Source organism: Dendrobates tinctorius, unplaced genomic scaffold (assembly GCF_039654945.1).
Source record: "Dendrobates tinctorius isolate UK_male_01 unplaced genomic scaffold, ASM3965494v1 ptg000008l, whole genome shotgun sequence".
NCBI lineage: Eukaryota > Metazoa > Chordata > Amphibia > Anura > Dendrobatidae > Dendrobates > Dendrobates tinctorius.
Window position 1 is genome coordinate 13,897,363 of NW_027361676.1, and position 24,589 is coordinate 13,921,951.

Consider the following 24,589-nt stretch of genomic DNA (forward strand, 5'->3'; position numbering starts at 1 on the left):
GGGCCCATTATACACTAGAGCATTAGAAATGGGGCCCATTATGTTTGGAGCATTATTTGGGCCCATAAGACAGTGGAGCTTCATCCATGGGGACCAACATATACTGTAGCATTATGTGGAGCTCATCATATACTGTTTCAAACATTATATGGGACCAATGATTCTGTATGGCGAAATAGATGGGCCTCGTCATGAGATGTAAAAAGTGAGGTATTTTTCATTGTACTATACCGCTATTTATCTGCCGTATCGGAGCATGATGAGTTGTGGTATGTGTTAAAGGGGCGCTCTTTCGCCCAGGGCACATGAAAACCTGCAGCCAGCCCTCCCCCCCCCACAACTTTAGCCAAATAACCCCCATTTTTCAGTGCGTAGCTTATATTATGAAGTTAATTAAGGTTGACAAGCTTAAGTAAGAAGAATTGATGCTTTTGGCATTCAAATGGGCACTGTAGGTGTGTTTCCTGTCCTCCTCTCACTGCCGACTTTTATTCCCCATTGACTTACATTGGGTTTCGTGTTTCGGGACGACCCCGACTTTTCCCTATAATCGGACGATCTTGCTCGACCCGACTTTTGGAAAAGTCGGGTTTCACGAAACGAAACGCGACCCTAAAAAACCAAAAGTCGCTCAACTCTACTGTGCATGACTTCTGCTTTGCCATAATCTGAGTTCTCTGGCTTCTCTGACACTATTAGTTGAAGCACGCTTTGTCACCTCTGCTGCCCTGCTCCCCAGGTAACTCTTAGCACTGCTTCTGTACTCAGGACACGTGCACTGGCTCTATGAGCAAGTGTAGTGCGGTGTCTCTGACAAGGAGAAGTGCTGATGTGAATGTTGTGAAATTACTGCAGAACTTTTATTTCTATGCTGCAAACTTTCTTTTACATAATATGTATTGGTAATCATTCTGCAGTATCATCACCCTTGGCTTTCGATATTACAACATCTGGCTGTCTTCTGCCACTACTATTGTGTTTTGATTAGAAGTATACTTCTAAACCGCTATGTACATTTATCTCAGACATCTTACTTTCCCTTTATGAAAACGGTACAAAAAAGATTAAGAGTTTAATTTACAGTATAGCTACTGCCAATATCACAGCTATAGCTACTATGCTTTTATTTCAACAGTTAAAACTTCTCCATTTTGCTATGTGTCATTTTATGTTTTATCTATTTCCTGGCAACAGCATTGTATTTTCTGATTTTATCTTCACATACTGTACTGCTCGTGCGGCACTTTTTGCTGCGACAATTTGTACAATATTGAAAAACCTAAAAAAGACTGAATCATAAGTCCATGTTTATGTGAGGAGGACTCCCATTGGGTGACTGGGCCGGAACTAAGGGGACCGTCATCAGGGTTCCTGAAGAAACGACATTGGGGGGGCAACAAAGGGAGAGAGATGACTGAAGGTTGCCGGGCGACTGAGGGTGGGGCAAGGATAAAAGGAGCAGGGGGCGCGCTCAGGAGGCAGTTGGCAGAGAGGCTGACAAGAGACAAGACTCCGTGCTTGACAGAGGAAAACGGCGTAACGGGCGTAGTGGTGTCGAGAGACCAGGAGGGGTGTTTGAAGGATAGGCGACTGACTGACCGTCAAGTTACGTGTGCCTGACCCCCACCGGGAGCCGCCCACGATTCACGTCCAGAAACAGCCGGGCCCACTCTCCCTCGTCACGTCGCGGCTGGTCCGCGACCCCCAGCCGCTACTGTAACTGCAAACCGACAGGCATCGGCGGCCTGGACACTACCTCCCTGTCTCCGTCCACGGCTGCGGCCCTTTCATCACCGGCCTCAGTGGACACCTTTCCACCGTCGGCAACAGCAGAGGCCCACGCCCCATCAACAAAGGGACCCTGAGCAAAGGTTGGTCAACGGTCACCTGAGAGACTGCGACATTCCTGCGCACTGGGGACTGGAGCCGACTCAGATTCCTTCAGGGCCTGTTGCGCCCCAACAGCACAGATCCTTCATGGCCTGTTGAGCCCCAACAGCACAGATCCTTCATGGCCTGTTGAGCCCCAACAGCACAGATCCTTCATGGCCTGTTGAGCCCCAACGGCACAGATCCCCCAGGGCCTGCTGCGCCCAAACAGCACAGATTCTTCAGGGCCTGTTGCGCCCCAACAGCACAGATTCTTCAGGGCCTGTTGCGCCCCAACAGCACAGATTCTTCAGGGCCTGTTGTGCCCCAACAGCACAGATTCTTCCGGGCCTGTTGCGCCCCAACGGCACAGATTCTTCAGGGCCTGTTGAGCCCCGACGGCACAGATCCCTCCGGGCCTGTTGTGCCCCAACAGCAAAGATCCTTCAAGGCCTGTCGAGCCCAATCATCCCTGGATATCGAGGCGCCAGGGCAGCCGCATCAACGACCTCTACGCGGCCACGATTGTGTTCCTGAAGGACCCCTGGAAGGAAAAGTTTACTATAGGAAATAGGAAAGATGTATATCTTTGTACCATGTTAAGGGCATGTCACACTAAGAGATATCGCTAGCAATATCACTATAACTAGTGACGTTATAGCGATATTGCTAGCGATATCTCTGTGTCTGATACTTACCAGCGACCAGCTCCCCCGCTGGTTATCGCTGATCGCGCGAGAACGTTCAGGACTGTTTCTCGTCGTCAGCTTCCTGTGGCGCTTCCTGCTGTGAGGACGAGCGACGCGTGGAGCCGGGCGGGAGGACGCAGGATCGCCTGGTGTGACAGGTAAGTAGCGATCCCCGTCCCCAGCGATGTCGCTAGTGAGATCTGCCTGTGTGGCAGCTCACTAGCGACCACTTAGCGATGTACCAGCGATCCTGACCGCGTCATATCGCTGGTTGGGATCGCTGGTACATCGCTAAGTGTGACAGTACCTTTAGACAGTAGATAGAAAAATAATCAGAATTGAGAGTCATAGAATCATAGAATCGTAGAGTTGGAAGGGACCTCCTGGGCCATCTGGTCCAACCCCCTGCTCAAAGCAGGATTCGCTAAATCATCCCAGTCAGATGTCTGTCCAGCCTCTGTTTGAAGACTTCCATTGAAGGAGAACTCACCACTTCTCGTGGCAGCCTGTTCCACTCATTGATCGCTCTAACTGTCAAAAAGTTTTTTCTAATATCTAATCTGTGTCTCTTCCCATTCAGTTTCATCCCATTGCTTCTAGTCTTTCCTTGTGCAAATGAGAATAAAGTTGATCCTTCTACAATGTGACAGCCCTTTAGATATTTGTAGACAGCTATTAAGTCTCCTCTCAGTCTTCTCTTTTGCAAACTAAACATTCCCAAATCCTGCAACCTTTCCTCAAAAGACAGGGTTTGCAGACCGGTCACCATTCTGGTCGCTCTTTTCTGAACTTGCTCCAGTTTGTTGATGTCTTTTTTAAAATGTGGTGCCCAAAACTGGACACAATATTCCAGATGAGGTCTGACCAAAGAGGAGTAGAGGGAAATAATGACTTCACGTGATCTAGACTGTATGCTTCTGTTAATACATCCTAGAATTGCATTTGCCTTTTTTGCTGCTGCATCACACTGTTGACTCATATTCAGTCTGTGATCTATTAGTATACCCAAGTCTTTTTCACATGTGCTGTCACTTAGCCCTATTCCTCCCATTCTATATATGCTTTTTTCATTTTTATTGCCCAGATGTAGTACTTTGCATTTCTCCCTGTTAAAAACCATTCTGTTAGTTGCTGCCCACTTCTCCAGTTTATTTAAATCTTTTTGAATCCTCTCTCTCTCTTCTCTAGTATTAGCTATCCCTCCTAGCTTTGTGTCATCAGCAAATTTAATCAGTTTACCCTCAATTCCTTCATCTAAATCGTTGATAAAGATGTTGAACAATACAGGGCCCAGGACAGAGCCCTGTGGTACCCCACTTGAGACATTCTTCCAACTGGATGTGCAGCCATTTACGACCACTCTTTGGGTCCGATCACTAAGCCAGTTATGAATCCACCTAACAGTTGCCTTGTCCATTCCATACTTAGTCATTTTTTCAATAAGGATTGTATGAGAGACTTTGTCAAATGCTTTGCTGAAGTCAAGATATACTATATCTACAGCATTTCCTTGATCCACCCAATCAGTGATACCGTCATAGAAGGAAATTAAGTTAGTCTGACATGACTTATTAGTTACAAACCCATGCTGACTCTGTTTAATCACTTCATTCTTATCCAGGTATTGACATACATGTTGTTTAATAATTTGTTCAAAGATCTTTCCTGGTATAGAAGTCAGACTCACCGGCCTATAGTTGCCTGGGTCCACCTTCTTCCCCTTTTTGAAGATAGGAACAACATTTGCTCTTCTCCAGTCTTCTGGCACTTCTCCTGTTCTCCAAGAATTTTCAAAGATTATGGAGAGGGGTTCAAAAATTTCTTCTGCTATCTCCTTCAGTACTCTGGGGTGTAATTCATCTGGACCTGGAGACTTGAATTCATTTAGGTTAGCTAAGTGTTTCCTCACTATCTTTCTGTTTATAGATATCCTGGATTCTTCTATTCCCTTAATAGGACAGTGAATAACAGTTGATGTTGCATTTCCTTTCTCAGAGAAAACAGATGCAAAATAGGAATTTAAAAGTTCAGCCTTCTCAACATCCTGTCTTACCATTTCATCATTTTCATCCTGTAAAAATCCTATAGCATCTTTGACTTTTCTTTTACTTTTGACATATCCCCAAAATCCTTTATTATTGCTTTTGACATCTCTTGCAAGCCTCAGTTCATTTTCAGCTTTAGCTAATCTGATTTGTGCCCTGCAGGTTCTGCAGACAGCATTATATTCTTCTTTAGATATGCCTCCCTCTTTCCATTTTATAAACATTTTTTTCTTCCTTTTTAGCATGTGCTTAAGTTCTGTGTTCATCCATCCTGGTTTCCTTAAATGCTTCCTATTCTTCCCTCTTTTCGGAATTGTTAACAACTGTGCTTTGAGAATTTCATTTTTCAAGATTTCCCATCCTTCCTGGACATTTTTGTCTTTAAGGATATCCAGCCATTGGATCCCTCCAATTCTCTTTCTGAATCCCTTAAAATCTGCCTTTCTGAAATCTAACCTTGACGTCTGAGTCTTCACAGGTCTTCCACCTCTAGTAATCCAAAATTCTAAAATAGCATGGTCGCTACCTCCTAGGGTCCCAGCCACTTTTACCTCCTCAACCATTTCCTCCCTGTTTATAAGGATTAGATCCAAGGTAGCAGTTCCCCTTGTTTTCTCCCTTACCTTTTGGAAGATAAAGTTGTCAGCAAGAGAGGATAAGAATTTCCTTGACCTGTTAGTTTTGCCTGAGAGAGATTCCCAACAAATGTCTGGATAGTTGAAATCTCCCATGACAACTATGTCATATTTTTTGGAGAACTTGGCCATCTGATGCATGAAGAGTTCATCTATATCTTCGGCTTGCACAGGCGGCCTGTAGTAAATGCCTACAATGGTGTCCTTTCCATTGTTCTGTCCTTGTATTCTTACCCACACAGTTTCCACAGAACTCCCAGTCTCTGAAGCTTCAATCTCTGTGCAGATATACGCGTTTCGAAAATACAATGCGACACCCCCTCCTCGTTTATCAAGTCTGTTTCTTGCAAATAAGTTGTATCCTTCTAGTCTTGTATTCCAATCATGTGTATTGTCCCACCAAGTTTCAGTGATTCCAATTACATCATATTTCTGTTCCTGTGTTAGTAGTTCCAATTCTCCTTGTTTGTTGCCCATGCTTTGTGCATTAGTATAGAAACATTTTAGTTTGTGATTGGTTTCTCTTTCTCCAATATTTTTATTAATTAGATTCTTTCATCTTTGTTCTTCCTTTCCACTTCTAATAGCAGAGTTCTCAATAGCATTTGTCAGGTGTATGGCTTTTTCTGGTCTTTTGCTTCCCTTCCCATGTTGTTCTAGTTTAAAGCTCTCCTTACAAGTGTAGCAAGGCGACTTCCAAATACATGCTTTCCAGTCTTCATAAGGTGCACCCCATCTCTAGCAAGTAGTCCATCGTATAAGTAGTTCACTCCGTGATCCAGAAATCCAAATCGTTGCTGACGGCACCATCGACGTAGCCAGTTGTTCACCTGCAGAATCTTATTCCACCTCCTTGTTCCATGGCCATCCACTGGGAGGATGGAAGAGAAGACCACCTGCGCTCCCAGTTCTTTCACTTTCTTGCCTAAGTCTTCAAAGTCTCTGCAGATGGTTTCCAGGTCGTTTCTTGCGGTGTCATTTGTCCCCACATGTAGTAGCAGGAATGGGTAGTCATCTGTAGGTCTGAAGAGTCCTGATATCCTGTCAGACACATCTTTAATTTTTGCACCTGGAAGACAGCACATTTCTCTTGTAGTTATATCCGGTCTGCAGATAGCGGCCTCTGTTCCTCTCAGCAGGGAATCCCCCATGACCACCACTCTCCGTTTCTTCTTCACAACATTTTTCTTTCTCCATCCAGGAGGACTCTGAGGGCGTACAAGGTTGCTGTTTGTTGGCAAAGTCTTATCCTGATGTATTTCTTCATCGTTTTCCTGCGTGAGAGCCTGGTACTGGTTCCTGAGCAGTATGGGTGCTGACTGCCTCCTGATCCTCCTGCTTCTCTGGGTCACATGTCTCCATTCCTCTGTTTCTTCAGGTGCACTTCGAATTTCTTCTCTTTCTGTAACATGAAGAGATAATTGTGCTCTGTCCAAGAACTCTTCACCTTCCTTAATGATCTTCAACGTAGCTAACCTCTCTTCGAGATTTTGCAACTTTTCCTCCAACAGGGACACAAGCTTGCATTTGTGGCATGTGAAGTTTGGCTTTTCCACTGGTAAATCTGTGAACATGTAGCAAGAAATGCAGCTCACCAAATGGCTCCTGGCCTCTTCCATCTTGAGATTTCTTAAAAACGATGAAAGATGAGCCAAATTCGGTTTTTCCGATTTCCTCTTTTCAGCTGCAACGGCCAAAACCCAGTGATCGTTGAGCTCGCGGAGACTCTTCACTTATCCCAGAAGGCACTGGGAATATGCAAATGATCTCCTCAAGACTCTTCCCCTGGTTTTCCGATTTCCTCTTTTCAGCTGCAACGGCCAAAACCCAGTGATCGTTGAGCTCGCGGAGACTCTTCACTTATCCCAGAAGGCACTGGGAATATGCAAATGATCTCCTCAAGACTCTTCCCCTGGTTTTCCGATTTCCTCTTTTCAGCTGCAACGGCCAAAACCCAGTGATCGTTGAGCTCGCGGAGACTCTTCACTTATCCCAGAAGGCACTGGGAATATGCAAATGATCTCCTCAAGACTCTTCCCCTGGTTTTCCGATTTCCTCTTTTCAGCTGCAACGGCCAAAACCCAGTGATCGTTGAGCTCGCGGAGACTCTTCACTTATCCCAGAAGGCACTGGGAATATGCAAATGATCTCCTCAAGACTCTTCCCCTGGTTTTCCGATTTCCTCTTTTCAGCTGCAACGGCCAAAACCCAGTGATCGTTGAGCTCGCGGAGACTCTTCACTTATCCCAGAAGGCACTGGGAATATGCAAATGATCTCCTCAAGACTCTTCCCCAGGCTAGATTTTGTATTAGTCTAGCCTGAAGAAGAGACCTGAGTAGTCTCGAAAGCTTGCAATGTGTTACCATCTTTTCAGTTAGCCATTAAAAGGTATCAACCACAGAGGACTCTCAATTCTGAATATTTTTCTATAGGAAATAAGGAACCATAGTTTGGCCATACGTGGCCTATATCACCCAGGGAAACCGGGTTAGTTGCATTTATAATAGGAAAAGTGTTGTTAATATTGTTGTGTCCCTGCGTGGACTGGTTGTTGTTAACCCCTTTTGTTTGCTCAATATAGTCAGCGGCTACAATTTATAAAAGTTAATTTTACAAACCACACTCAGTCTCGTGTCTCGTTACTGCATCCTTGAACCTGCTGCACCCCTACATTTACATGATAAACTTTTTTGCCACAACTTTCCTTTAACGTGAAGCATATTTACCATTTTTTTTTAAATTGAGGCAAAATGTCTATCGCTAATTTGTTGTGTGAACATGGCCCAAAAACAGTATAGTCCTATACCCATATATTGACCAAATAAAACTGACACATTGTTCAAATACTAGAACTTTCAAGCTATAACATATTTAAAAAAATCCTAAAAGTGTATGTTTGCTGCTAAAAGTTGTACCTAAGCAAAGCCATTTGTTAAATTCAAAAAAGTTCATTTTTTTCTCATTAATGAAATCTCTGCACCCCATTTTGACTGAAAAAAAAACAGAAAAGTAGAAATTTTTGCAAATTTATTAAAAAAGAAAAACTGAAATCTCACATGGTCATAAGTATTCAGACCCTTTGCTCAGACACTCATATTTAAGTCACATGTTGTTGATTTCCTTGTGGTTCTCCTTGAGATGGTTCTACTCCTTCATTGGAGTCCAGATGTGTTTAATTAAACTGATAGGACTTGATTTGTAAAGGCACACACCTGTCTATATAAAGGGCCTGTCACACTAAGAGATATCGCTAGCAATATCGCTATAACTAGTGACGTTATAGCGATATTGCTAGCGATATCTGTGTGTGTGATACTTACCTACTACCGGCTCCCCCGCTGGTTATCGCTGATCGCGCGAGAACGCTCAGGACTGTTTCTCGTCGTCAGCTTCCTGCGGCGCTTCCTGTGGAGAGACGAGCGACGAGCGTGGAGCCGGGCGGGAGGATGCAGGATCGCCTAGTGTGACAGGTAAGTAGCGACCCCCGACCCCTGCGATGTCGCTGGTGAGATCTGCCTGTGTGGCAGCTCACTAGCGACCACTTAGTGATGTACCAGCGATCCTGACCGCGTCATATCGCTGGTCGGGATCGCTGGTACATCGCTAAGTGTGACAGTACCTTAAGACCTCACAGCTCACAGTGCATTTCAGGCCAAATGAGAATCATGAGGTCAAAGGAACTGGCCAAGAGGCTCAGAGACAGAAACGTGGCAAGGCACAGATCTGGCCAAGGTTACAAAAGAATTTCTGCAGTACTCAAGGTTCCTAAGAGCACAGTGGCCTCCATAATCCTTAAATGGAAGAAGTTTGGGACCACCAGAAGTCTTCCCAGACCTGGCCATCCAGTCAAATTGAGCAATCGTGGGAGAAGAGCCTTTGTGAGAGAGGTAAAGAAGAACCCCAAGATCACTGTGGCTGAACTCCACAGATGCAGTAGGGAGATGGGAGAAAGTTACACAAAGTCAACTATCACTGCAGCCCTCCACCAGTCGGGCGTTTATGGCAGAGTTGCCCGACGGAAGCCTCTCCTCAGTGCCAGATATATGAAAGCCCACATAGAGTTTGCTGAAAAAACAATGAAGGACTCCCAGACTATGAGAAATAAGATTCTCTGGTCTGATGAGATGAAGATAGAACTTTTTGGTGATAATTCTAAGCGGTATGTGTACAGAAAACTAAGCATTGCTCACCACCTGCGCAATACAATCTCAACATTGAAACATGCTATGGGGGTGTTTTTCAGCTGCAGGGACAGGACGACTGGTTGCAGTTGAAGTACAGAGAAACAGTATCCTGATTGAAAACCTCTTCCAGAGTGTTCTGGACCTCAGACTTGGCCGAAGGTTCACCTTCCAACAAGACAATGACCCTAAGCACACAGCTAAACTAACAAAGGAGTGGCTTCAGAACAACTCTGTGACCTTTCTTGACTGGCCCAGCCAGAGCCGTGACCTAAATCCAATTGAGCATCTCTGGAGAGACCTGAAAATGGCTGTCCACCAATGTTCACCATCCAACCTGATGGAACTGGAGAGGATCTGTAAGGAAGAATGGAGGAGGATCCCCTAATCCAGGTGTGAAAAACTTGTTGCATAATTTCCAAGAAGACTCATGGCTGTACTAGCTCAATAGGGTGCTTCTACTCAATACTGAACAAAGGGTCTGAATACTTATGACCATGTTATATTTCAGTTTTTCTTTTTTAATAAATTTGCAAAAATGTCTACATTTCTGTTTTTTTTCAGTCAATATGGGGTGCAGAGTGTACATTAATGAGGAAAAAACTGAACTGTTTTGAATTTACCAAATGGCTGCAATGAAACAAATAGTGACAAATATAAAGGGCTCAATTAAATTCCAAATAAATATTCATCAAGATACATGTATTGTGACAGAGTCACTGGCAATGTAATAGAGCAGAGATATGTTTCACTAAGACTAATGGCATCAGTGATGTAAAATCCAGAGTTTTATTTTCTGCAACACAGTAAGTACACAACTCTGCACGTTGGTGTACCATCCGCAGACGGACAGCCTGGTGGAGAGATTCAACAAGAAGTTGAAGTCCTTGCATAGGAAGGTCTTGGAGAGAGTAGGCCAAGACTGGGATTGCCTACTACCATGCCTGTTGTTCTATATCAGGGAAGATCCTCAGTCCTCTACTGGATTCTCACCGTTCGAGCTGTTGTATGGACGACACCCCCATGGACTTCTAGATATTGCAAAGGAGACCTGGGAGGCAGAGGTTACACCCCAATGGATCATTATTGAACAGGTGGCCGAAATAAATGCAGGACCGGATCGTAAGGAAGGAAGGAGAAGGATAGCCTCCTTCAAGCACAAGAAGCCCAGGCAAGGGTCTATAACTGAGCCACAAGGCTGAGACAGTTTAGCCCTGGAGACCGGGTGTTGGTGTTGATTCCCACCGTGAACAGTAAATTCCTGGCCAAGTGACAAGGGCTATACAAGGTGGTCGACAAGTTGAGTGACGTTAACTACAAGGTTTACCAACCAGCGAGACGAAAGCCATACCAAGTATACCACATCAACCTGGTCAAATCGTGGCGAGTCCAGGAACCGGGGGAGGCTGCATGCCTTGGAGCCAGTCCTGAAGCCAGGGTCGAGAGACACTGTCACCGACCCAGAAACAATAGTGCTGTGAGTTGCTTAAGTGGAATCGGGACCTGTTTACAGAGCTACCAGGTTGTACGCAGGTTGTGGAGAATGAGATCCTGACTGAACCACATGTGAGGGTGAATCAGAGGCCGTATCGAGTTCCCGAAGCACGTCGCAAGGTGATCTTCAAGGAGGTGAGGAGAGTGTTGAGCCTGGGCGTCATCAAGGAGTCAAAGAGCGGTTGATCCAGCCCTATTGTCCTTGTGCCGAAGCCCGATGGAGAGTGGCGCTTCTGTAATGATTACAGAAAGCTAAATGAGGTGTCCAAGTTTGACGCGTATCCAATGCCTCGCGTTGATGAGCTCATTGAGAGGCTAAGGTCAGCCAGTTACATCACCACCCTGGACCTAACAAAAGGGTACTGGCAGATTCTCCTGTCCCAAGTGCCAAGGAGAAAACTGACTTCTCTTTAACTGATGGATGCTTCCAGTATACCAGAATGCCATTCTGTCAAAAAGGAGCCCCAGCTACCCTCCTGAGGACTATGGACCGGATCCTATCACCTCACAAGAAGTACGCCGCCGCTTATTTGGACGACATTGTGATCTTCAGCCCGGAGTGGGGAAGTCACCTGCAGAAGGTCCAGGTGACTTCCCCACTCCGGGCTGAAGATCACCTGGACCTTCAGCCTGTCCAAGCCTAATCCTGCCTGCACTCTCTGACTCTGATCCAGTTGGCCTTGCCTGAACCTGATCCTGCCTACCCTGTCTGAAAGGGTTCCTGCATAGCCTGCTGTTTCCTGCTTTCAAGTCCATTCTGCATATACCAAGTCCAGAACCTAACCTGCTTTGTCGGCTCTTTTACCGCTACCCTCTCCAGTTCAGTTTGAACCTGCACCTGAGATCCTGTACCAGAGGCCTTCTCGTGTTCCTGTCTGTTCCATTTCCTGTACCTCATTTGTCTACCTACTGCACATCCTCTTGTGTTCCAGTCCCTGGCTGGTCCTGCTTTCTGTCCCTTAGGGGGTCAGCTGCCATGACACTGGGATCTGTTCTGCAGTAGCACCTGGCATCCACCTGGATTCAAGTCTAATCACACCATCAGGGGCTCTAGTGAAAAACCATGTGTTTGCTTAGAGCCCTCCAGGCTCTTACCGAACCGGGGCAAAGTGGTTCCACAACCACGTGCGTAACAGTGTCATTATGGTAAGCGCTCTAAAGGAGCTGAAGAAACTGGAGTTTTAATGTCATGCTGAATCTTTTGAGGGAACAGTTTTGAGGGGGGGGGGAGTATAAGGAGACTGTATGGGTAGGGGAAATGTGTGTAGAGACAGTATGGGAAAGGGAAATGTGTGAGGAAGATGGAGCTGGGTGCAATGTGTGAAGAAACAGTATGAGTAGCAGAGCTGGGGAATATGTAAGAAGGCAGTATGGGGAAGAGGAGGTGTGTGAGTAGTGGAGGAATGTGTTATGAGACAGTTTGGGAAGTGGGGTGGTGAAATATGTGAGGAGACAGTATGAGGAGGGAGAAAAGTGTGAAGAGACAGTACTGGAAAGTGGAAATGTGTGAGGAGAGAGTATGCAGTGTGTGCACTGTGAGAATTAAGAAGTCTGCAGTCACAAACCTGGGCAACGCCTTTAAATATAAACTTCAGGATTGTAGCATGTCCAATCCTGTGTGTAATACAGTATACTCACTGTCAGTGTTCGGCCCTGCTTACTATTTCCAGTGGACATTACATGACCACATACCGTATATACTCGAATATAAGCCGAGATTTTCAGCCCTTTTTTTGGGCTGAAAGTCCCCCTCTCAGCTTATATTCGAGTCATATACAGCGGGGGGTCGGAGGGGGAGAGTGGGTGGGGGTGTCAGATCATACTTACCCGTCCTGACGCTGTCTCTTGAGCCCCCAGCTTCTCCGCGCTCTCTGTTCCTGCCTTCAGCGGTCACGTGGTACCGCTCATTAAAACTCATGAATATGCGCATATTCATGAGTTTTAATGAGCGGTATCACGTGACCGCTGAACGCAGGAAGAGAGAGCGCGGAGAAGCTTGGGGCTCAAGCGACAGCGTCAGGACGGGTAAGTGTAGCGATACTCACCTGTCCTGCGTCCATGGCTGCTTGCTGCTGTCTGTCATCGGTCAGTGACTTCAGACAGCAGAGGGCGTGGTGACGTGATTAGTGCGCGCCGCGCCCCCTGCAGTCTGAACGTCACTGACTGATGACGTGGCAGATAGTGGTGAGCAGCCATGGACGCAGGACAGGTGAGTATCTGACACCCAGCGACGGAGAGGTGAGTTTGTCATTTTTTTTATTTTTACATGCTGCAGCAGCATGGGGGCAGCATATGGGGGAACAATCTATGGAGCTTCTTATGGGGGCAGTATATGGGGGAATAATCTATGGAGCTGCTTATGGGGGCAGTATATGGGGGAACAATATGGAGCTTCTAATGGGGGTAGCATATGGGGGAACAATCTATGGAGCTTCTTATGGGGTCAGTATATGGGGGAACAATCTATGGAGCTTCTTCTGGGGACACCATATGGGGGAATAATCTATGGAGCATTTACCACCCTAGGCTTATACTCGAGTCAATAAGTTTTCCCTTTTTTTTTTTTTGTGGCAAAATTAGGGGGGTCGGCTTATACTCGGGTCGGCTTATACTCGAGTATATACGGTATATGCGATTTTTATACGTTCAGTCAATGGCCTACTAGCTTCTTTCCTGCTTCCCTCAATGAAGAAGAGGTTGTAGTTTTTCACTGAACATTGAGAGAATTCGGAAGAGCAGCTTTATGGCATGTGACTGTAAGCGTGCAAATCTCATATGAGCAGTCACATTACATTTTCCTGTAACTCCAATGACTGCACAGAGTTTCATGCATCTCTATTTTTGCATGTTTACATTTATTTTCTAAGAGTGTTTTGGAGTCCTGTAAAATTACTAAAGAAGGCATATGGAGATGGCCACACTGTCCTAAGGAGGTGGTGATTACAGGAAATCCGATTACTGGTGAGCATAATTATCTTTCCCTATTATGGATCCCAGCTGTTCTCGGAATATGTCATCACTTGCTTGTGTTGAAGAAAAATACTTCAATATTACATTTTGTTTAAAGGTCAGAGACCATTTTGTGACTAATTAGCAAAAATAGAGGAAATATATGGGTTATGCATAACCTGTGATATTAGCAATTCATATACAGTTTTCATATTATCAGCATTAGTTTGAGAAACATTCTTCTTTGTTACCCATAAATCCTTTTAACCAAAATATTGCCCTACTCTGGAATGAGTGGATTCACAACAAACCGTGTCCCGCGGTTGGATGATCTATTTGTTCCTTGCAAGAAATAAATGGGCGGCAGCTGATTGCACTGCTCATATCATCAGAAAAGTCATTTTAGGACGTAATGTACATTTAGTAATGTGGTCCAGAAATTGCTCTTCTGTTCTAGTAGTTAAAATTGAGAATGTCAGAAGATTATAATAAAGTGAGGTCTTTCCTTGTTATAAAGTGTAACATAGTAAGGTAGCTTTACTCTCCCCTTCTTCAAGTACCTCCCAGTATCCGCTGTCTGTCTGATCAGAGACATATCCTGAAAATGTGAAATGTCAAACAGATAGAATTGTAGTAACAATGCGGCTGCTGTGCACAAGAAACATTCATTCTAGATGTGAATGCACCGCCTGAAGGTCGAGTCACTGTACATATAGGATCGTACATTGTACACAAGTCACCAGTGTAATCCATGAGAATATACAAAAACTTACCGTAATACAGGACTGTGCGAATAACCATCTGCCAATGTTTATATATCACTTTTCTTACCTGGTCTCTGATCTTCTTGACTTTTTTCTATTTTTCTTTACTCTTTTTTCAAAGGAACTTCAACATTTCCTGTTTCCTTTACATTTATCTGTGAACTTTTTCTCATCAGAGCTAAGGAGATATATTCAAGTGTGTACTTAGGAAGTGATGTAACTCAGCCTGGGCTTGTTGAAACAGCTACTTGCTAGAGAAAAAGTTTCATACCAGCACCTGGATGACACCCACTGGTTATGAATACTTGTGGACTTTTATGGCATGTTTTCCTTTGTTTTGGTGACACACCGGGAGATTTAACATTTTGCAGCACCCTTCATGATTTACAGTCCTTTTCACAGAGGGAATATATACTGACATGGACAAAATTGTTGGTACCCTTCTGTTAAGCCGGTGTCACACTTGCGAGTGCAATGCGAGAAACTCGTCCGAGTCTCTCGCCTCAGTACCCGGCACCGCTGAACGCTCCGGTCCGAACTGTCGGCGGCAGTGCCGGGTATTGAGGCGAGAGACTCGCACGAGTTTCTCGCATTGCACTCGCAAGTGAGACCCCGGCCTTAAAGTAAACCTGACAGCTGATACATTCTGCCCAATCCACAGGCAGCATGCTGCCCAATCCACAGGCAGCATGCTGCTCAATCCACAGGCAGCATGCTGCCCAATCCACAAGCAGTATGCTGCTCAATCCACAGGCAGCATGCTGCTCAATCCACAGGCAGCATGCTGCCCAATCCACAGGTAGCATGCTGCCCAATCCACAAGCAGTATGCTGCCCAATCCACAAGCAGTATGCTGCTCAATCCACAGGCAGCATGCTGCTCAATCCACAGGCAGCATGCTGCTCAATCCACAGGCAGCATGCTGCTCAATCCACAGGCAGCATGCTGCCCAATCCACAGGCAGTATGCTGCTCAATCCACAGGCAGCATGCTGCTCAATCCACAGGCAGCATGCTGCCCAATCCACAGGTAGCATGCTGCCCAATCCACAGGCAGCATGCTGCTCAATCCACAGGCAGCATGCTGCCCAATCCACAGGCAGTATGCTGCTCAATCCACAGGCAGCATGCTGCTCAATCCACAGGCAGCATGCTGCCCAATCCACAGGTAGCATGCTGCCCAATCCACAGGCAGCATGCTGCCCAATCCACAAGCAGTATGCTGCTCAATCCACAGGCAGCATGCTGCCCAATCCACAGGTAGCATGCTGCCCAATCCACAGGCAGCATGCTGCCCAATCCACAGGCAGCATGCTGCCCAATCCACAGGCACTATGAATAAGGCACTGGCTGTATTATCTCAGCCAGTTGTTTGTCTTTGTGCGTGTACACAGAGAACTAGGCCGCAAGAGGAAAATTGATGACAAATTGAAGACACAGATAATATGAATGGTAGCCAAAGTGCCCAAAACAACTTCCAAAGAGATTAGAGGTGAACTCTAAGGTCAAGGTACATCAGTTTTAGATCACACCTGTCACGGTCCAATTCTTGGATCCGTGTCAGAGTCTGGGTTCCCTCATGAAAACCTTTATTTTCAGGCTTCTGGGGGCTTGATATGGGTTTTTGCCTCCGGTGGCCACAAGTGTCATTACATCTGATACTTTCTTTTGTTTACCTTTTGCCCCCGGTGGTCAGTGGGGTTATAGCAGCTTTTGGCCCCTGATCATTTGACCATTCCCTTTTCCTATATAGGGTCACATGGTCTATGAGCAGGGGGTGGTAATAGCAGCATTTTGCTTTTGGATGCGAACCACAGTGAAGTGAGCAGCGGGCTCTGAGGTGAAGAGCCACTGCTGAAACTGGTGTGAACTCTGACTGCCCCAGCAGAGTTAGATGGTGAAGGTGGCAGCTGGCTCTTAGGTGTTGAGCCACTGCGAAAAGTTTATCCGGTGATTCACTCTGCTGCCTGATGACTGCAGCAGTGCAAGATTAGTGTTTTGATGTTTTTCCCTTTTTCCTTTGGGTGTTGTGCAGTACACTTTATTCCCTTTCTCACCTCCTGGGGAGGGGGTTGGTGGTTTAGCTCAGGGCTAAACAGGAGATAGGGACAGGTCGGGGAATTGGGCCTCACTACCTTCAAGTGTACCCCCAAGTTAAGGAAAGTCAGGGCACCTCCTTAGCCTGAGGGGAACTTCAGGGGCCCAGGTTCCACGTCTCCTGCTTTGTCCCAACTGCCCCGTGACATTATTACCAACCATCACAATTTTTCCTGGTGAGCCATGGCCCTAATGCAGACCTGTCTCCAATTGCTGCAGACCCTCACTGAGGAGCGTGGGGTGCTGCGTGGTGTGGTGGAGCTGCAGCAGTGGGAGGGGTACACGGCCTCAGCTCAGATGCAGGCTCAACCAGAGCCCAAGTTACCTCTCCCAGACAGATTTTCTGGAGGGAGAGAGAATTTTTTGTTTTTTCTGGAGGCCTGCAAGCTACACTTCAGGCTCCACCCTCGTTCATTAGGGAGTGAGGAACAGCGGGTGGGATTCATTATAGCCCTCCTTAAAGGTGATCCCCAATCCTGGGCCTTCTCCCTGCCGGCCGATTCACCATCTCTACCGTCGGTGGACGAGTTTTTTGCGGCTTTGGCGAATAAGCCCCCTGTGGTCTCTGCCAGGGAGAAGGACTTGCTCATAGACGCGGACGCACCCAGGCAGGTGGGAGGAGTTGGTGTCCCCGTGGTGCTGTTTGGGGTTCCCCGAGGTGAAGGGGTACGTCCCTGTAGTGAGCACACTGGTGATATTGATATTGTCCGCGGGGCTCACGCCGAAAATTCTTTACCATCTATGAAGCCGCCCCCTCCTGGTCGTGTGGAGGAAGACGACCTAGGAGTGTATATTTCCTCCATATCCCCGTCCACTTCTCCTCCAGTAATGGCAGCAGGGGTGCTGCCAGGGAGTAGGGGTAAGTCGCAACCCTCACCACAAGCTGCCCCTCTGAGTCGGAGTCCTCTTAGGAGGGGGGGCAGAGAGGAGAATTTGCCTCTGAGCCTTGTGGGGGTGTGAGTGTTACGACACAGGGGGACGCCTCTGTTGTCGATGCTGTGAGGAGTTCACCATCTAGTGGCAAGAGAGTGAATGGCAATAAACTTTCAGGTCCGGACCTGGGTGCGTACGTGTTTGCATGGGTGTCTGAGTTATCCTTTGTAATACCCAGGCCTAGCTCGTTCCCCAGGTCGGCTCTCTGGAGATTTGTGGTGCCTCCAGAGTATACGTCTTCGCCTCCATCTACCCTCTCTTGCCATGACCCGGAGTGTCAGATGATGGTTGAAGTGAACGCTCATGGAACAAGGCGTCCGCACTGTAGGTGTTATGCAGCGTAATACGGTGTTGCGGGTCCAGAGCCACCTCATTGAAGGAGTACTGTCACGGTCCAATTCTTGGATCCGTGTCAGAGTCTGGGTTCCCTCATGAAAACCTTTATTTTCAGGCTTCTGGGGGCTTGATATGGGTTTTTGCCCCCGGTGGCCACAAGTGTCATTACATCTGATACTTTCTTTTGTTTACCTTTTGCCCCCGGTGGTCAGTGGGGTTATAGCAGCTTTTGGCCCCTGATCATTTGACCATTATCTTTTCCATATATGGTCTATGAGCAGGGGGTGGTAATAGCAGCATTTTCCTTTTGGATGCGAACCACAGTGAAGTGAGCAGCGGGCTCTGAGGTGAAGAGCCACTGCTGAAACTGGTGTGAACTCTGACTTCCCGGTGTCCGCAGCAGAGTTAGATGGTGAAGGTGGCAGCTGGCTCTTAGGTGTTGAGCCACTGCGAAAAGTTTATCCGGTGATTCACTCTGATGACTGCAGCAGAGCAAGATAAGTGTTTTGGTGTTTTTCCCTTTTTCCTTTGGGTGTTGTGCAGTACACTTTATTCCCTGTCTCACCTTCTGGGGAGGGGGTTGGTGGTTTAGCTCAGGGCTAAACAGGAGATAGGGACAGGACGGGGACTTGGGCCTCAGTACCTTCAAGTGTACCCCCAAGTTAAGGAATGTCAGGATATCCCCTTAGTGTTAGGGGCAGTTCAGGGGCCCAGGTTCCACGTCTCCTGCTTTTGTCCCAACTGCCCCGTGACAACACCATTTGTCGCTGTCTTGGCCAAAGTGGACTTCATGGAAGACGACTGATGACCACTGCTGAAGTTAAATCCTAAAAAAGAGAGACTGGAATTTGTTAAAATGAATATTGATAAGCCACATATTGGCAAATCACATCAGTTCATACATGCAAGAATGAAGCATTCAAAGACACGAACATTATACTTACTGTGAAACATAGAGGAATCTCGGGTCATGTTTTAGGGCTGCTTGCTACATATGGCGCACGGTGTCTGTGATGAAACAGCATTTTATCTTAATTAAACAGATGTCTATCTTCAACAAGCCAGGAGGAATAGACTGTTATTTATATGTTGACTTTTGAATGAATGTGTTTATTTCTTGTTGGTACAGAGTTTGAAATGTTGACTCTTCTTGTAGGTTAAATTGATATTTCTAAATGGATGAATGGCTAATGTTTTGCATTTTATATCAGCTCCTACAACTTATTGTCTGCTGTCTTTGCAAGACAGTGATACAGACTCATTGAATAATGATGTTTGCTGACATGTTGATTACAGAATGTCCAGACCAGCTAGTTTGTTGACTTTCAAAACAGAGGAGGAAAAACTATGCAAATAAATTACAGAATCAAACAGTGAGAGTTGATCTTGTCTCACGCCGTTCCGACATACTCACCCGGCCTCCGCTCCCACTCCGTCTCTGCAAACTCACCCGGCCTCCGCTCCCATGCCGTCTCTGCATACTCACCCGGTCATCGCTCCCATGCCGCAGCCCCTCCCCGCCCGACAGCCACGGCGGTCACCTCTGACAGGTGCGCGGCCGACGGCATCTCTGCATGCAATGCGCCATAGGCCGCGCCTCCCTTCTGCTTCTTGTGCTCCGGCTATGCCCTGACCCGGAAGCACCCCGACCAATGGCAGGCCAGACAGGGGCATATCAGGCCGCTTCCCCCTGACGGAGGCGCCTGATCGTTGTTTCCTAGCACACTGTGCCCAGCTTCTTGCGTGCTCTCTGCAGTCTCACAGTCCCGTTCTCGTCTGCTCTCTGCAGCAGCCTCGCAGTCCTGCTATCCGTGTCTCCTGCTGTACTCCAGTCCTGCCTCCGGTGTTCCTGTTCCATCCTGCCTCCGGTGTTCCTGTTCCGTCCTGCCTCCGGTGTTCCTGTTCCGTCCTACTGCATTCCTGCCTCCGGTGTTCCAGTTCCATCCTGCTCCAGTCCTTCTGTCCTCCTTTATTTCTGTCTCCTGTGTTCCAACTCTATCCTGTCATCTACACTTCAGTCCCTCCACGTTCCAGTCTACTGTCTTACTACACTCCTGTCTCCTGTGTTCCAGCTCTGTCCTGTCATCTACACTTCAGTCCCACACTCCTACTCCAGTCCATCCTGAGCCGCCCCTCTCGGTACCGGCTACCGTGGTACTCGAACCCCTGGGCCTGCTCCTAATGGTCCCTGTATAGGGGGTCGATTCCACCTGGCAGCTCGCCCGGGGCCCCTCGGTGCCTCGGCCCAGAGGGTCCACTCCTGGAGATTCCGGCTCCAGACCAGCCACGCTAACATCTTGTCACCATTCTTCTCATTTACCTGTGAATACTTGCTGAAAGACAACAGCTATTTGAGGTGAAATATATGCAATTGTAGGGTTGGTGGGCCGGGCTGGGGGGTGGTCCCTCTGTATACCGTGCAGTGACATACAGACACAAGCTGGAGGCAAGTTTCGGGTTCAACAGGTCTAAGTTTATTCTCTCGCTGTCCGCCAGACGTCCTCACAGCACTCCGGTTACATTACACAAGGGGACAACGTGCTTTCTCCAGGGATGTCTATATACGTACCGTCCCCTTCTTCACTCTGTGACGCTTCTGACAGCTCCATCGCTGTGGCTGCCGTAGGCCTGTACACCAACAGTAATGTTACTGGTCGCACGTCGTTCCAAACTCAGTGTCGTACACCCGGAGCCTCGTCTATACTGCAGTACTTTGTGTCAAGACCACCCCCTTGACTTTCTCTCTCCTCAGTCCCCCTGGTTGGGTTTTCCTCACAGTGCCACAACTGTCACAGTCTCCTCGTCACTTGAGCTCCCCCTGGGGACTGGAACTTTCTGGAACCCTCCTGTCAAATTTATAGCTTTCCCCGTTCCCTATAACTCCGCCCCCCATGACCAACGGTTTCTTAGCCATAAGCTGATGTCAAGTCCTATGCTCACACTCCTCCCTGCCCTCTAATGTCAGTTCAAGGTACTGCACATCACCTACACTTTTCTAGCTGTTTTCCCCTTTTAAATCTGACCAGTCCGTCCGTCCGTCAGGTCACCTTCCCTCCACAATCATACAGAGTTTCAGCCAAAACAAGCAGACATCCAAACATCCAAAGAAGCAGAGACTCTCTACAGGACAGCAGCCAAGACATCATGGCTCCATCACGAGGGACACAGATTTATCATTCTACAGGATGCCAGCATAGGGCACCATGACCCCGGCTGAAAGAATACAGATCTGCTCCATTGAACATTGCTGAACTGTAAATACATTTGGGGTAGTCAGGATTTGGACCCATCAGTCACCTGAGTACCAAGAATACGTTTGTGAAAGCCAGGAATGGTACCCACTGGTCACCTGGCTCCATGGAGATGCTCAGAGAAGCCAGGTTGTGACCCTTAAGTCAACTGATCTTGAACCTCTATGGACTGTCATCTCCCTAAGCTTGTTGTTACCTCCTCTCTGTGCATGCAACAGGTGGGGTAGTTGGCCCTGGAAGCACTGAAGTCACAGCAGCTCTTATCCCGGCGAGTCAGCGGATTGGTGAGACTGTAATTTGCACCATCTTGGGTATTTTGCTGGGGCTGTTCTATGTGTTATTTGCCCGTTTTGTGGTTCAATAAAATACTGCCACACTGTTTTACCCTCACCCTGTGTTGTCCGAGTAGTAGTATACTCACGGTAAAAGGAGAACAAGCATTCAATGGGATGATCACTGGTTCATGCAGGTTCAGTTAGCAGACTAGGGGATTCGCTGACCCCCCACCCCCACCCCCAAGTGTCTCCAGTGTTTTTTATCTGTGCAGGGCGCAATGAAATATCAAAACAATCAAGTAAATTCTGGAGCCAAATGTGCTGAAAGGTCGGTCTGAGTTTCAGGTCTAACAGGATAATGACCCAAAACACAACACTAAAAACATGCAAGATGGCTAAGAGCAAAGCATAGGAATAGTCTCAAGTGGCCTTCTAAGAGCCCTGATCTACATCCTATTGAACATCTGTGAAAGGAGGTGAAACATGCAGTCTGGAGAAGGCAACTTGTTGGTAACCTGTTTGTTAGGTAATCCCTCCATGTGTTGTGGCTGTCCAACAGCCACGACACATGCAGCCGTGGCGCCTAAAGCATAGTATTGAAGCATACTGAAAGATACTCTGTTAGCACACGAGCATGCTCGGATAACACCTTATCCAAGCACGTTCGCTCATGACTACTTACCTTGAGTTTTGTAAAGGCCATTTTTTTTAATGTTTTTATTTTTAATTTTTCTGTTGAACCACAATTCAAAAACTGTCTTTTGTTTGGTTTTGACTATGTGTGCATATACCCTAATGAAAACAAATAAGAAAAAAAGCAAGTGTATTGAATAATTAACATAGGCTACTTAGTGAACACTGTGCTTGATCAAAAACAGCATAAAGCTGTCGCACCGTGACAAGGTGTATGTTAGCGCAGATGGTCAGGAGCCGGAATCTCCAGGAGTGGACCCTCTGGACCGTGGCACTGAGGGGCCCCGGATGAGCTGCCAGGTGGAACCGACCCCTATACAGGGACCGTTAGGAGCAGGCCCAGGGGTTCGAGTACCACGGTAGCCGGTACAGAGAGGGGTGGCTCAGGATGGACTGGAGTAGGACAGTAGGACTGAAGTGTAGATGACAGAACAGGGCTGGCACACAGGAGACAGGAATGGAGTAAGACTATAGACTGGAACGTGGAGGAACTGAAGTGTAGATGACAGGACAGAGTTGGAACACAGAAGACAGGAATAAAGGAGGACGGAAGGACTGGAGCAGGATGGAACTGGAACACCAGAGGCAGGACTGGAGTAGGACAGCAGGACTGGAACAGGATGGAACAGGAACATCGGAGGCAGGACTGGAGTAGGATGGCAGGACTGGAATAGGAAGACCGGAGGCAGGACTGGAGTAGGACGGCAGGACTGGAACAGGAATACCGGAGGCAGGACTGGAGGACGGCAGGAGTAGGACGGCAGGACTGGAACAGGAACACCGGAGGCAGGAGACAGAGGAAACAGGAACACTGGAGCAGGACTGAGAATAACTGTTAGCGAACACGGAAGACAGGCTGCGAGGCTGCTGCAGGGAACACTGAGGACGGCACCGAGAGACTGTAGAGAGCACAGGAGGAAGCAGGACCCAGCGTGCAAGGTAACACAACGATCAGGCACCTCCCTCAGGGGGAAGCGGCCTGATATACCCCGTCTGGTCTGCCATTGGTCTGAAGGAACTTCTAGGTCAGGGCACAGCCGGAGCACAAGAAGCAGCAGGGAGGCGCGGCCGCGGCCTATGGCGCATGCGCATTGCATGCAGGGATGGTGTCGGCCGCAAGCCCGTCAGAGGTGGCCGTCGGGTGGAGAGAGGCTGCAGCGTGGGAGCAGAGGCCGGGTGAGTATGATGGAGCGGTGTAACAGTGTACCCCATTGGGACAGTAACTACACACTCTAAGGGTATGTGCACACGTTGCGGATTTGCCTGCGGATTTTTCCGCAGCTCTTATCAGAAAATGCAGGTGCGTTTTTGGTGCATTTTTTGTGCATTTTCCATTGCCGATTTGTCTGCGTTTTTTACAGCAGTGATGAAGACATATAAAGTTGTACAAACTTGACTGAAGAAAAAAAGAAAATGATGTAATTTCCTTGTCCAACCCCTTCTTCTGTCATTCTCCATTTTGCTATTTCCTTGTCCAACCCCTTCTGTCATTCTCCATTTTGCTATAACAAAGCAAGGATGAGTGGCAGGTTAAACGAGCAACAGAGCGCCCAGCGGACCAAGGAGTGCGCAGTGCTTATGGCTCCGTAGGCCACACAGAATTATGTTGCTGAGGTTTCTGCTGCAAATCATCAATTGCCACAGAGAGGAGGTAAGATAAATTTTATTAGGGAATGTTGGGATTAGGGTTAGGGTTGGGATTATGTTTATGGTTGGGATTAGGGTTGTAATTAGGGTTGGGATTATGTTTATGGTTGGATTAGGGTTGTGATTAGGCTTGGCATTATGTTTATGGTAGGAATTAGGGTTGGGTTTAGGGTTGGGATTGGGATTAGGGTTGTGATTAGGGTTAGTGTTGGATTTCCAAAATTCTTGACAGCTTTGTTTTTTTCACTGTTGTGAACTAAAACAATTTTTTTTTTTTTTTGGTGCAGCAGCACAGAAGGAGAAAGCGAGCTCGAAGAATGTGGGTGCACCCACTGTTAGCCGAGCGCACGGAGAAGGGGCACTTTTATGTTCTTTACACCGATTGGAGGAGGTAAGTTGCCAAATCTTTAAAGATATTTTTCTACTTAACACGTGTCCGAAAAAATCTAATCATTAACTAACCATTTTTTCATGTCAATTTTTCAGATTTCCAGAAAAATTTGTGTCCTTCTGCAGACTATACATCACAGGATTTGACAGACTTCTTGACATATTGGCACCCCATCTGAAAACGGCAGATACAGTCATGAGGAAGGCCATCACTGCTGAGGAAAGACTGCTCATCACCTTGTGATAAGGAAATAATTTTTTGTTTGTATGTCATTAGGCCTCTTTCACACGGCAGTGTGTCCGGTACATGTGGTGAAAGTTTTCACATGTCCCGGAGACAC

The 24,589-nt window shown here is 47.1% G+C and overlaps 1 protein-coding gene across 2 annotated transcripts in view; it reads right to left on the reverse strand.

Annotated features, from left to right (window-relative positions):
* The window catches only part of TMEM154 (transmembrane protein 154), a 99,686-nt gene extending 84,838 nt beyond the window's left edge, over window positions 1–14,848 (reverse strand). For both annotated transcript variants that reach the window (XM_073576371.1, XM_073576364.1), the window contains exon 1: window positions 14,695–14,848. The gene's annotated coding sequence lies outside the window, so the exon portion shown is untranslated. The remainder of the gene's footprint in view (window positions 1–14,694) is intronic.
* Between the last annotated feature and the right edge of the window lie 9,741 nt (window positions 14,849–24,589).